This window comes from Amblyomma maculatum, chromosome 10, assembly GCF_055883805.1.
Source record: "Amblyomma maculatum isolate TAMU_Amacu chromosome 10, ASM5588380v1, whole genome shotgun sequence".
NCBI classification, from domain to species: Eukaryota; Metazoa; Arthropoda; class Arachnida; order Ixodida; family Ixodidae; genus Amblyomma; species Amblyomma maculatum.
In genome coordinates, this window is record NC_139353.1 from 51961622 (window position 1) to 51973862 (window position 12241).

A 12241-nucleotide genomic window follows, 5' to 3' on the forward strand; every position below is an offset into this window, starting at 1 on the left:
ACCGTTAAATGTCTATAACTTGTATGGTATGTAAGATCTTAGAGCACGTTTTACACAAGCAGATTGTAACCTATATTGAACCGAATGAATTACTCAACAAAAATAAGCATGGATTCAGATAGAGCCTCTCCACAACAACACAACTTCTAGAAACCTTACATCACTTAGCAACGACGATTGACATGCGTGGCCAAACCAATATTTTGTTCCTTAGCTTTTCAAAAGACTTTGACCGCGAGTCTATCCAAAGTTAATCGACAAAGTCGAAAATTTTCTCCGAACTAACAAGATTCTTGTTTGGATAGCTGCGTACCTTTCTGATCGCAAACAATTTGTCCAGTTCGAACGGTGTTTATCAGAATGCACAAAAGAGACTTCTGGAGTCCCTCAAGGCACAGTCTTAGCACCGATTTTTTCTTAATCACTATAAATGACGTAACTAACAGGATCGACACTACTTTTCTCATGTTTGCGGACGATTGCATTATCTACAAACAAGCTAACAGTCAACAAGATCAGTTCGTGTCAAGCGATGCGCACGAAAATATATCAAACTTGTTCGAAGAATGGCAGATGGCCCTTAATTTAGAAAAAAAAAGCGTTATGACTATATCAAGGAAAAAGAAACCGCTGATATTTCCCTACAAAATTGCAGACCATACAGTAAACTGTGTCAATGAATATAGGTATTCAGTTATAATTATATTTATTTATTCATATTAAAATACTGCAGGCCATTTCTTGGCTCAAGCAGGAGTGAATTGACATTGTTACATAACGAAACTTGATCATCCTATTTAAAATGGGAGAAATGTTTCGTATGTGGCATCCAAAACATTTTATGAAGTCTTCTGGCTAAGACGTTCCCTACATTTCGCCTCATCCGAAACTAAACTGCTTGCATATACATCCCTCGTGCGATCAGTCATAGAGTACAACATAATATGCAGGTTCACACACGCAAAGAATTTAATTACTAAACATGAAAACATTCATCGCAAGGCCATAAGGTTTCTCTACAATAGGTATCGCCGACTTGAATCTCCCTCCGAACTCATTGTATACAGGCAGGTCTCAGCGCTATTAGTACCCGAGCAAAGAATGCACGAGTCAAGTTTATTTATCTTCTTCTAACTCGAGCTCGCAAAATTGAGCGCAATAGATACATTTCACTGTCACCACATAAAACGAAAAAACACGACATTCCAAGCATTCAGTTGGGTATCGAGAACATCGCGATACGTTATGTTCTCTTTTTTTCGCTTGGTGGCCCACGAATGGAATGATTTGGCTGATGAAGTGGTTAATTGCTCATCACTAGATAGTTTCACTGCACGGGTGGCAATTTTTCCTTGAATTTATATGTGTGTAGTCTAACCTCTGTACAAATATATACTAAAATGTGTGTCTTCAGGATGATGTATTGTATCATATCCTTTTCTCCTTTCCCATTTCTTGTTCTAGTACTGCCATATAATAGGCAAGTGTGAATTGTGAATTATCCTGTCATTTTTTTTGCTTCCATGTTATGCCCCAAACTATCAGCGCAGTGGGTCCCTGAAATGAAAATGAAAAAAAAAAAAAAGAAATTCTTGCCTTTTAAATCAGCTGTGTTGCGCACTAAGGATTTTCGCGCCGATAACGATCATCGAATCTTGGCAGTGATTGCAGCCTCTTATGATTCCAATTAAATCAGTGCAACTTAAGTCCTGTGCCATTCTGTCATTGTTCTCGCAGCTAATTAGATTAATACCTTTGTTGCACGGCTGGTTTCACCATCGTTACGCTTAACCGACTTTAACGAACTTGACGCGAGTCGCGGCTCACTTGTAAAACAGCTCGGCGCCGTTCTCAGCTACGGGAATTTCTGCAGCGAATCATATTTAAACTTTCCGACTGCCTCGCAAAACTAGTTTACATGAACAGATCGCCACTACGGCGAGAACTTTAAAAAGGTGCGATAAAAAGCTTACAGCGTGGAATCAGGCCTGGAAAGTGTCGCTGAAGCCGTTATCACTCCGTCCGCCGACTCACCAGCAACTACCGACCATAATGCACGGCAAGCAAGCGCTCCGAGTTTACTTACGTAAGATCACCGTTTTAAAGCCCACGGTCACCTGACATCCTTGAAATTTGTGAACGGAAACAACGCATTAGTGGCAATAGGAGCAGTACTGCAAGAAGCCTAAAATGTGGTGAAAAATTATTTTGACACCGTGAAATACCTGTTCATCTCGCAGCATCCTGTAGGTGTGAGGCATATTCAAGGCACACATCTGAATAATTTGAATTGGTCATACTGCCCGCTGTACAGCCATTATTTATAGGAAAACCCCAGATCACAGATAACTTAGTTGCGTGAAAGGGTCAAAATGTTTGTTGGCCTAAAATATTAAGTTAGAGTTAAACTAAATTTTGGCTTGTGAGTGTAAGCGCTGCGTCTTCTTTATTAGGGACTGATATACGCACAATCGAAAGTTCATAAAGATATATAAGCATAGCGCGGAAAAGTGGCTATTTATCGCGTGTGATGCAAGGCTGTCGGTATGGTTTAGTTGCTTATTTCAGCCGTCTGTTAGAGTAGTTGTCTTAAGGTTATCGCGGTGGGTTCAAATAATTTGGCTGTTGCATGCTGTTTGTCAATACTATGTTTTATTCCCCCCGTACCCATAACCTGGTGCGTGACATCACACTGTGACGATGTCAGAGTGACCTCAGTGTCTCATGGGTTCGTACTATGCCTTCATCTCCACGCGATGGTTCGTTGTGCGCATGCGCGAAAGTAAGCGAATATTTTAGGAGGGAATAAGAGTCGAATGAAACGCGTCGCTTCAGTACCAGACTGATTCCCCTGAGAAAACAACCTTAAGACTTCTACGAGATGCAGCTGACGTTGTAAAAGCCGTGAAGGTTAAGGGATGAATCTGGAACACTATGATTAGCTCTTGTCTGGCGCACGACACGACTGCTGCAGGCTTAGAGCGGATGCTCTTACTAAAGGTCGAGTGGTTAAGAATATACACTGCTACTTGTCGACTATAAGAGAGTTAGTTAGAAGGCGTAGAGAATATTTCTTTCAGTAATGTAGCTTCCTTTATGGCATTCGTTTGTCTAAGGTTCATGAAAATGCCTTTTAGGGTTTTCTTTTCTCTTTCGAAGCAGATTATTCACCCAAAATTCTTCTGTCTTTGTCGGATTATTTGTACACCCTCCACTGCATTTGTTCGGGATTTGAAATTTCCTTAGATCTGCCATCCAGTCTCCATGTTGCACGGTGAAATTAAAACCTTGATTCTAACCCTCCTCGCTTTCCCCTACCTCTCCTCTGTTATTCGGTAATTAAAACTTAAAATAGAGGAACTTTAACTAATACAAGCCATTATTCCTGGAAATAAAGGAAATCGGATTCTACTTGTAGAAACGACGGCGCAAAATCTACATGTGTGGATGTAATACATAACGCTCATTGTACGGAAGGTCTACAAAAGCACCACCCGCGCACCTACAAATCGCATATTTTATTGAAGAGTTTCCTATGGCGGAGCCGTGTAATATCGTCCGCATAAACAAAACTGACATGAATGTATTTTGTCACTAAAAAAAGAGGCTGTCACACGTTGTTTGTTTTTTGGCGTTTTCCCAGCGAAAGACCCAACTCACCGCATATGTAATTTTCTGTTCCCACTGGGTGCCATATCACGAACTCAGGGACAGACGCAAGGTCTGGTGACACAGAAAGGTGTATAAAGATGAAATTCAGAAAGTAACGAATGACACCACCTTGCGAGATTGACAGTTGTGTCAAGTTACCTGGCTATACGTCTAGCATTATGTGGGCCGCGTTTTGATGAGTAAATGGGTCGCTTAGAGAAGCCGTGTGTCCTGGCGCAAAGGGTAGACACTATGCTTTATGTCTCAAAGGCGCGGCCCTTGTGTCGCCACCTGTGCTAACCATGAGAGCTTAAAACCGCACCCTTCGAGAGTTTTTGCCGTAAGTGTACGGCGGCGGTTTTCCGCCCCACATGGTATTTGCCGTACCGGTACGGTTTCAATCCCGCGTTTCAAATGTCGCGCCCTAATAATGAGAAATTCTCACTGGAAGGTGCCACCTTCTAGGACTTAGAAGAAGCGCTTGAAATTTATAGCTCTGCCTTCTTGCGAGGATAAACAAAACTGGATCCAAGTTGCAACATGACGCCCGGTCTGCGGCAACGTCGCCCTTTCGCAGTTTCGGTTTCGCCATGTGATCACAGGAGAAGCGACGCGCGAAATTTGATTTCTCTTCTTATGGGCGCTGCTGCGCAGGCGATAAACTGAACTGATTTCTAGCTGCAGCATTTCGCCCAGTCTGCTGTCTGCGGCAATGCCCTTGCGTGGTTTCGGCTTCGCCGCGTGATCTCAACGGAGGCGCGCGAAACTTGATTTTTATCTTAATGGCCATCTTAATGGCCACTCCCGTGTAGGAGGCCACGGAAGCCAAACTTTATTGGGGCTTCTGTTGAGCTTGTTTATCATGGACGCTCCCGAGGTATTCCCGCTCTGATTCTTTCACTGACTTTCCTGAGGTTCCTGCGTTTACAGTGTCGAGAAACGTTGAATCCAAAATAAGGTTCCTAATATTTTTTTTTACATTTCCTTGACTTTTTAGATTTTGAACTTTAAAAATCCGCAATAAAGTAATTTGACTATCTGAGAAAGTGTTTTATTTAATTCGACCCTCAAAGGGTTAACAGCGGATCTATTAGAATGCTTTTTCTAAAAGGCGCTGTAACTGTCTCACTCCTCTGTAGGCACTACATATTCAATTAACCGCATAAAATTGGAGATATATATGTCATCGGTTAAAATCATAGTCGCTCACCAGCCTCCAGCCTAATTAGTCAACGGATTCTTAATTGGAAGCGAAATGGTCTGAGACCACGTTGAAATCCGCATGATAAGCGCTTGTGTCGCTTTTGTGATATTAAAACACTTTTTTCGCAATTTCGAGCTTCGGCGACGGCTTTTCGGTCTAGTGAGCTGCTGCCTATATCCCCGAGTACGCTTAAACTTTCGTTTTAAGCATAGGGCATGTTAGCATTAAGTGATTCCTACTCTGTCATTTACCACACTGTCTGAGAAGGGGGCATTCCATATGACCATGGTGGGCTGCGACAAGCCGAGCCTAATCATTTGTTCCAGGATGGCCAGTGCCAACTGTGATAGGGTGGCCAAAGAGACCACCCTGTATAGGCTCAAACCGATTACGCCGTGATATATCCACTCAAGTTAGGGATGGGCGCTTAAGAGGGCCGCACAAAAATGCATCCTTGCGAAGCCGAATCATGTATGTTGTCGGAGGTATTTGAAGTACTGGATGGTAGCGTTCATTGCACCTACTTGATTATTTATAGCGTATATATTAACTTCTCAAATATGACTTCGGACGCTCGGCTATGCTTACGAAAGTTGGCAGCGGAATTAAAACTTTCCGACTGCAGTACCTTCGGCGCGGTAGTCTTAACGAAGACCTTTTATAAGCAAAGAATCGCCGCATATAATAAAAAGGAATAGCGTGCTCTAACAAATTAGTTCGACCGCATTCGTCGGGACTGCAGCGCTTGAAACGCACACTTGGGAGCACACTGTCTCTTTCTCGTCTCTTGCGCTTGTTCTCAGGTAAGCGTGAATTGTTTCTAACAGCGGTGAGTCTGAAACATATAGACCTCGCTTTCAATCACGTAGTACCACTTCTCGAAGATCCAGCAAAAGGTATTTGCACATAAAGTCAAGGGACTTGCACATTTACTGCTGGGTCGAAAAGACGTCATGCGAATGGTCGCTGTATGCAAATTTTGCTCACATACCTTCATTGTGTGGTTGTCTCGAGGCCTCAGCGAATTACGAACGAGGAAGTAGAAGATAAATGGAGGCCGACTATTACCGCGTCGCACACTAAGCGCCACAACGTATCCACGCCGTCTCGTAGCCTCCTGTGTGGCCGAAACCATACGTCACATACCAGCATGAAAGTGCGTTACTGGCGGAACTGTCCAAGGCTGAACGATCACATACGATGCTGCCTATTGTTGGGGTTTCCTTTTACCTAATGCGAAGAATCTTGCAGTCATAAATTTCAGTGAGATAAAATTTATCGCTTTTCTGCACTCTGGGTTTGGAACGTCGGTTTGCCAAGTCGGCGTCAGCAGACGTTAATTTGTTGGTATGGGCGTAACTCGGTGCGCCCCGTGTTTTATCGCTTAAAATCTCCAATGCACCTCGCATAAACCTAGAGGCGTGGGATCATTATATTTGCTAACCCTGCAGAGAAACCTCTTTCGTCTTCTCCGGCAGTAGCGCCGAGGCTCTGCTTCAGGATCAATATAATATGACTTGTGACATATTTCTTGAAATAACTCTTCAGAGAAATACTTGTCTGTTTGATATACTTGCATTCCTGATGGATCAATAAAGCAATTCAGTGCCTTGGTGAAGTCGGTCAGTGTATACATTTTTCAGCAACATATCAATAAGCGTGTTCTCCGATTGTTTGTGTTACCAGCTGCAATTCGTCTAGGTAACTTGGACCTCTAACTCGCCGCCTTTGGGGCATATGACCATTGCGAAGGCGTGAGAAGGCGTTTTTTTTTTCTTTTGGTGTGGTCGACCACCACTCCACCTCTGAGTAGCTGCTCCCAACTCACGAACACGAATGCTGCGGGCAACTAACACTTTTTCAGTAGCGAGAATGACCCCGGCGAGAAGGTGTAGAGAGAGGAAATTGACATTCCGGCACTGCTGTTTTGGATGGGATGTGCTTCATGCTGGTATGGGCACACTGGAGCGATCGCAAAGGAGGCGTCAGGAAGAAGTAGCTATCGATACCCGTCCGCTAGCTGACACCGACTATGCAAACGTCAACTGTGCCATTACCTAATTTAGCCAAGTGTTTATTATCGCAGTTCTACGTTTCACACCGCAACTTCCAAGGTCATTTATATGCGCGCTTCACCTTGAGCCACTGAAGCGGGCCTAGAGAATCACTCCTGCCCACGCCACTGTCCCCTTCTTCATCGCCCCCGTCCCTAGCACTAGCCAGGGACATCCAGAGGTTGTCCCGATCGTGCACACTGAGGCTCTCCGTTGTGATACCACTTGACTAGGTTCTCTAGATGCCTCACCATGCTTGAGCGGCGTGTCGGTCTGAATGGGTGGACGCTTCGGCGCTGGCGTCAGGCTGAATCCGATAATGCAGCCGATGTAGCTCGCCGAGCAGCAGCGGTCAAGAGAAGGCGATATCGGCTTTAGGCAGAGACCGACGATGAGAAAGAGGCTAGCATAGAGAAGAAGCGCGAGTGGGACTGCGTAGCCATGCTTGACCTAGCTTGCGATCTGATAGCTAGGTTTAACTGGGATAAACCTACTTTTTTGTTCCCTTGAACTTGTTTGGCCAGGACAGTAATTTTGTCGGGTGTGGACGGACGGCCGACCGGAAGGAAGAAATTAGGATGAAAATTTAGTCGTTAAAAGCACCCTGGCATAAAAACTTCCCAGACATACTTGACAAAACTACAATTTTTTTCCTACCAACTTACGAAAATGTATATGAGCATGTTCAGCCAGTTACATTGGCTAACTGTAGACCGACAGACAAACAGGCCGCTAGAAAAAAAAAAGGAATAAAATGTAGAAGTTAAATGTTACGCACCTGTAAGCCAATGATAAATATATTTCCAAAATAAACATGTTTGGTAATTGGTGCATTGGGTGCGGAAATCAGTTGAACCCAAGCAGCTATCGCAGGTGCTACTTCAAACTTTCCTTGAGTCGTCATACATAAACTCTGAAGTGCCGGAGCAAATCCGCGGTGAAAGGCTGTAACACTTATAAAATGGTCATTCGCGAACAACGAGCTTGCAGAGAAAGATAAATACAGCATATGACGAAGGATAAGAAACTGGGACAAGAGCGGTCCCCGACGTGGGTGTCCGCCTTTTTGTGGGGCTTAGCTCTTGGGAAGGGGCTCGGCCTGGGTGATCCCATGTAAGCCCTGGGGAAACTTTTTGGCGATCTACACTCTTCTTTCCCTTCATGGATCACTACACTGCCTTGTCGTGGCAGACGGGCTTGCGAATCTCGATGAAGTCGTGAGCTCTGCTGTATAGGGCCACCCAAGATAGACAGGTCACGGCAGAGAGTTCTGACAAAATGTGATTCACTGGAGAAGGTAATGGCAACCCACTCCAGTATTTTCTGCCAAGAAAACCCTATGGCCAGTCACAATACCATTACAGATATGGCGCCGGAAGATGAGCCCCCAGGTTGGAAGGCGTCCCACATGTTACTGGGGATGAACAAAGGGCGATTCCTAGTAGCTCCAGGACGAATGAAGCGGCTGGGCTAAAGCCAAAAGGACGCTCAGTTGTGGATGTGTCGAGAAGCGACCGGAAAGTCCGATGTTGCAAGGAGATATATCACATAGCAACATGGAATGTAAGATCTATGACGCAAGGTAAACTGGATGTCGTCAAGCGAGAAATGGACAGATTGAACATTGATATCTTTGGTACCAGCGAGCTCAAGTGGACCGGATTGGGAGAATTTAACTCCGGCGACCATTAGGTCTTTTATTGTGGGCCCGAATCCAAGAGAAGGAATGGGGTCGCTCTCATAGTAAACAGAAGAATGGGCAAAACAGTGCTAGGGTACAACCCCAAAAACGACCGAATGATTTCACTTCGGATCCAAGGTCACCCTTTCAACATAACAGTTATCCAAGTCTATGCACCGACCACTACTGCTGAAGAAGCTGACGTTGAGAGATTTTATGCGGACCTACAATGCCTTTTAGACCGCACCCCATCATAAGACGTCGTTTTTCTCATAAGAGACTGGAATGCTAAGGTCGGGAGTGAAGAAATATCCGGAATTATAGGCAAGTTCGGTCTTGGCGAGCCAAATGAAGCTGGGCAGAGGCTAGTAGAGCTTTGTCAAGAAAACAACCAGACCATAGCGAATACTCATTTTAAACAGCACAAGAGGCGCCTGTACACATGGACTTCACCGGACGGTCTGTACAGAAATCAGATCGATTATATTCTTTGCCGGCAGAGATGGAGAAGCGCTATACGAGCAGTAAAAACAAGGCCTGGGGTCGATTGTGGCACCGATCATCAGCTTCTTGTTGCCAAAATTAAGCTACGATTGAGGAAAACGCAGAAAACTAGAAGGCCTTTCAGGTATGATCTGGATCAAATTCCATTAGAATATGCTGTGGAAGGGAGGAATCGATTTCAAGAATTAGATCTAGAAGACAGAGAGCACGAAGAGATGTTGACTGATTTTCGTGATATAATACAAGGAGTTGCTACTAAGGTAGTTCCAAAGCAAAAGAAATTCAAGAAAGCAAACTGGTTATCTGAAGAGGCTTTGCAAATAGCTGAGGAAAGGAGGATGGCAAAAGTTATGGGGGAAAGAGAAAAATACAAGGTTCTCAATGCGGATTTTCAGAAAATAGCAGGGAGAGATAAGCATGCCTTCCTGAACATAAAGTGCCAAGCAGTTGAGGACAACAGCCAATTAAGGAACACAAGCCCTCTGTATAAGACAATCAAAGATATCAAAGGAAGCTTTTGGGCTAAGCTGGGCGTGATAAAGGACAAACGAGGCAAGGACTTCACTGAAGCCTCAGAGATAAAGAAGAGGTGGCAGGAATACACAGAACTGTACAAGAAGGACCCTAATGTGCAAACCCAACATAAGACGGTTGTGATTACTGATCTCGAGCCGGGCATCCTGAAGAGTGAAGTTGAATGGGCCTTAGCCAGCCTTGCTAAGAACAAAGCTAGCGGAATTGATGGCATTCCAGCTGAGTTGCTTCAAAACCACAACCATGACTCTGTTAACATTCTGCATACATTATGTCAGAAGATTTGGACAACCCTGCAGTGGCCACAGGTTTGGAGGAGGTCGGTTTACATCCCCATTCCAAAGAAAGGCAGTGCCAAAGATTGTTCCAACTACCGCACGATCGTGCTCATTTCGCATGCTGGCAAGGTGATGTTGAAAATCCCCCAAGGAAGGCTGCAGCAGTATGTGGATCGGGAGCTTCCGAACGTGCAAGCTGGGTTTCGCAAGGGCAGAGGAACTAGAGACGAAATTACCAACCTTCGGAGGATCATGGAAAAAGCAAGATAGTTCCAGAAACCCATCTACTTCTGCTTTATTGATTATGCGAAAGCGTTTGACTGCGTAGATCACAGCAGATTGTGGCAAGCTCTCCAAGAGATAGGAGTTCCAATTCACCTCATGTGTCTCCTCACGAACCTGTATGAAGGACAAGAGGCCACAGTTAGAACTGGGCATGGTCTTACTGATTGGTTTCCGATTGAGAAAGGAGTGAGGCAAGGCTGCATATGTCGCCCTGCCTATTTAACCTATATGCAGAGTGCATCATGAGGAAGGCTGGTCTGGACGAGTCTTCAGCTGGAGTGAACATTGCTGGAAAACGCATCAACAGCCTTAGATATGCGGATGATACCATTTGAATGGCAGAAAGTGAAGTGGAACTCATGAGACTTCTGATGCGCGTACAAGAAGAGAGTGAGAAGTTGGGGCTTAAACTGAACATTAAAAAGACAAAGATCATGACGTCTTGCCCTATCAAGTCCTGGAGCATCAAGGGACAAGCAGTGGAAGCTGTGACAGATTTTCTCTTCTTGGGCTCCAGGATTACCTTGGAAGGAGACTGCAGCCATGAAATTAGGAGACGCCTGCTTCTGGGAAAGACAGCAATGGTAAGCCTTGACTGCCTAGTAAAGAGCAGAGACATTAGTCTGCCAACCAAGATCCGTATAACTCGTGCTATGGTCTTTCCAGTTGTGATGTGTGGATGCGAGAGTTGGACTGTGAAAAAGGCTAACCGCCGAAGAATTGACGCGTTTGAATTGTGGTGCTGGCGAAGACTCTTGAGAGTTCCTTGGACTGCCAGGAGATCAAATCAGTCGATATTGTCGTCCATAAACCCTGACTGCTCATTGAAGGGTGAAATTCTAAAGTTAAAGCTCAGCTACTTTGGTCATCTGATGAGAAGAGAGGAGTCGCTGGAGAAAGATTTGATGTTGGGAAAGATTGAGGATCGCCGGAGAAGGGGTAGGCAGCGAACGCGATGGTTAGATGGCATCCTCGAGGCACTGCAGATGAAGTTATGTGATGTTAGGAATATAGTGAGACCGGAAAGCATGGCGTGACATGGTCCATAGGGTCACGAAAAGTTGGACACGACTGAACGGCTGAACTGAACTGAAGAAAGAGTTCCGCGAATCAGTGGTTATTACCTCCATTATATACCACCTCTACACTCATATTCCTTCAGTTCCCGGAACTTCGCTCAGAGAATGGAATCGCGCCTAGGCACCTGGAGGCCACATATCAGTTCAACGTTAGCAGTATTGATTCTGCGTGATTGGTCGGACGTGTGCTTTATTAAATGCATCTCATCATACAGTGCAACTGTTGTTATTGGTTTCATTGCTTATATTTGGCGTTACTACCATCTGTTTTCACGTTAACGCGCAATGAAACGTCTTCCTGCGTTCCTAAACTCAAGTCGGATAAACTGAAGAAGACTCCATGTTTTTGTTCCATGAAGTGCATCCACATAGAGCATAACATGAAAGTATTGCCGCTATTCGGGAAAGGAACTGGATGCGGAATAATTCTTTGGCTTATATTAAAACATGCACTTGACTTCTGCACGGTGATTTGAGTAAAGGATGAAGACAGTAGCACAGCAAACACACTGTGATACGTGTACCTGCAGCCAAACTTCATAAAGAGCGAGGCATGGTAACCACATCAGTCGTTATGAAAACAGCTCGTGCTGCCGTCTCGAACTTACGTCCTTAGACAGAAACGAGAATGGCCTTCAGAAAATCAATATCTCCTGAACCTGGTCTTAACAGTAGTGGATAATGCACTTTTAGCCCTCTGTGCGTCACAACGATGCAGGTAAAAATACGGTCACAAGCAGATGCATCGGCTAAAAGTGACAAAGCCTAAAAGGCTATGCATTTTTTGGGGACCATTCTGGCAAAAATAGGGCTAAGAATCAACGACAGATAGCATGCAGATTGGTAATATTGTTCATAAGCCACTCTTGGTGGAAACTCTGTAAACTTGAAGGTAAAAAGTTTTCTTATTCTTTCGCTTGTTCTGATCCCAATGAAAGTGTCACAAGGCGTTTGTAGTATGCCCATAATGT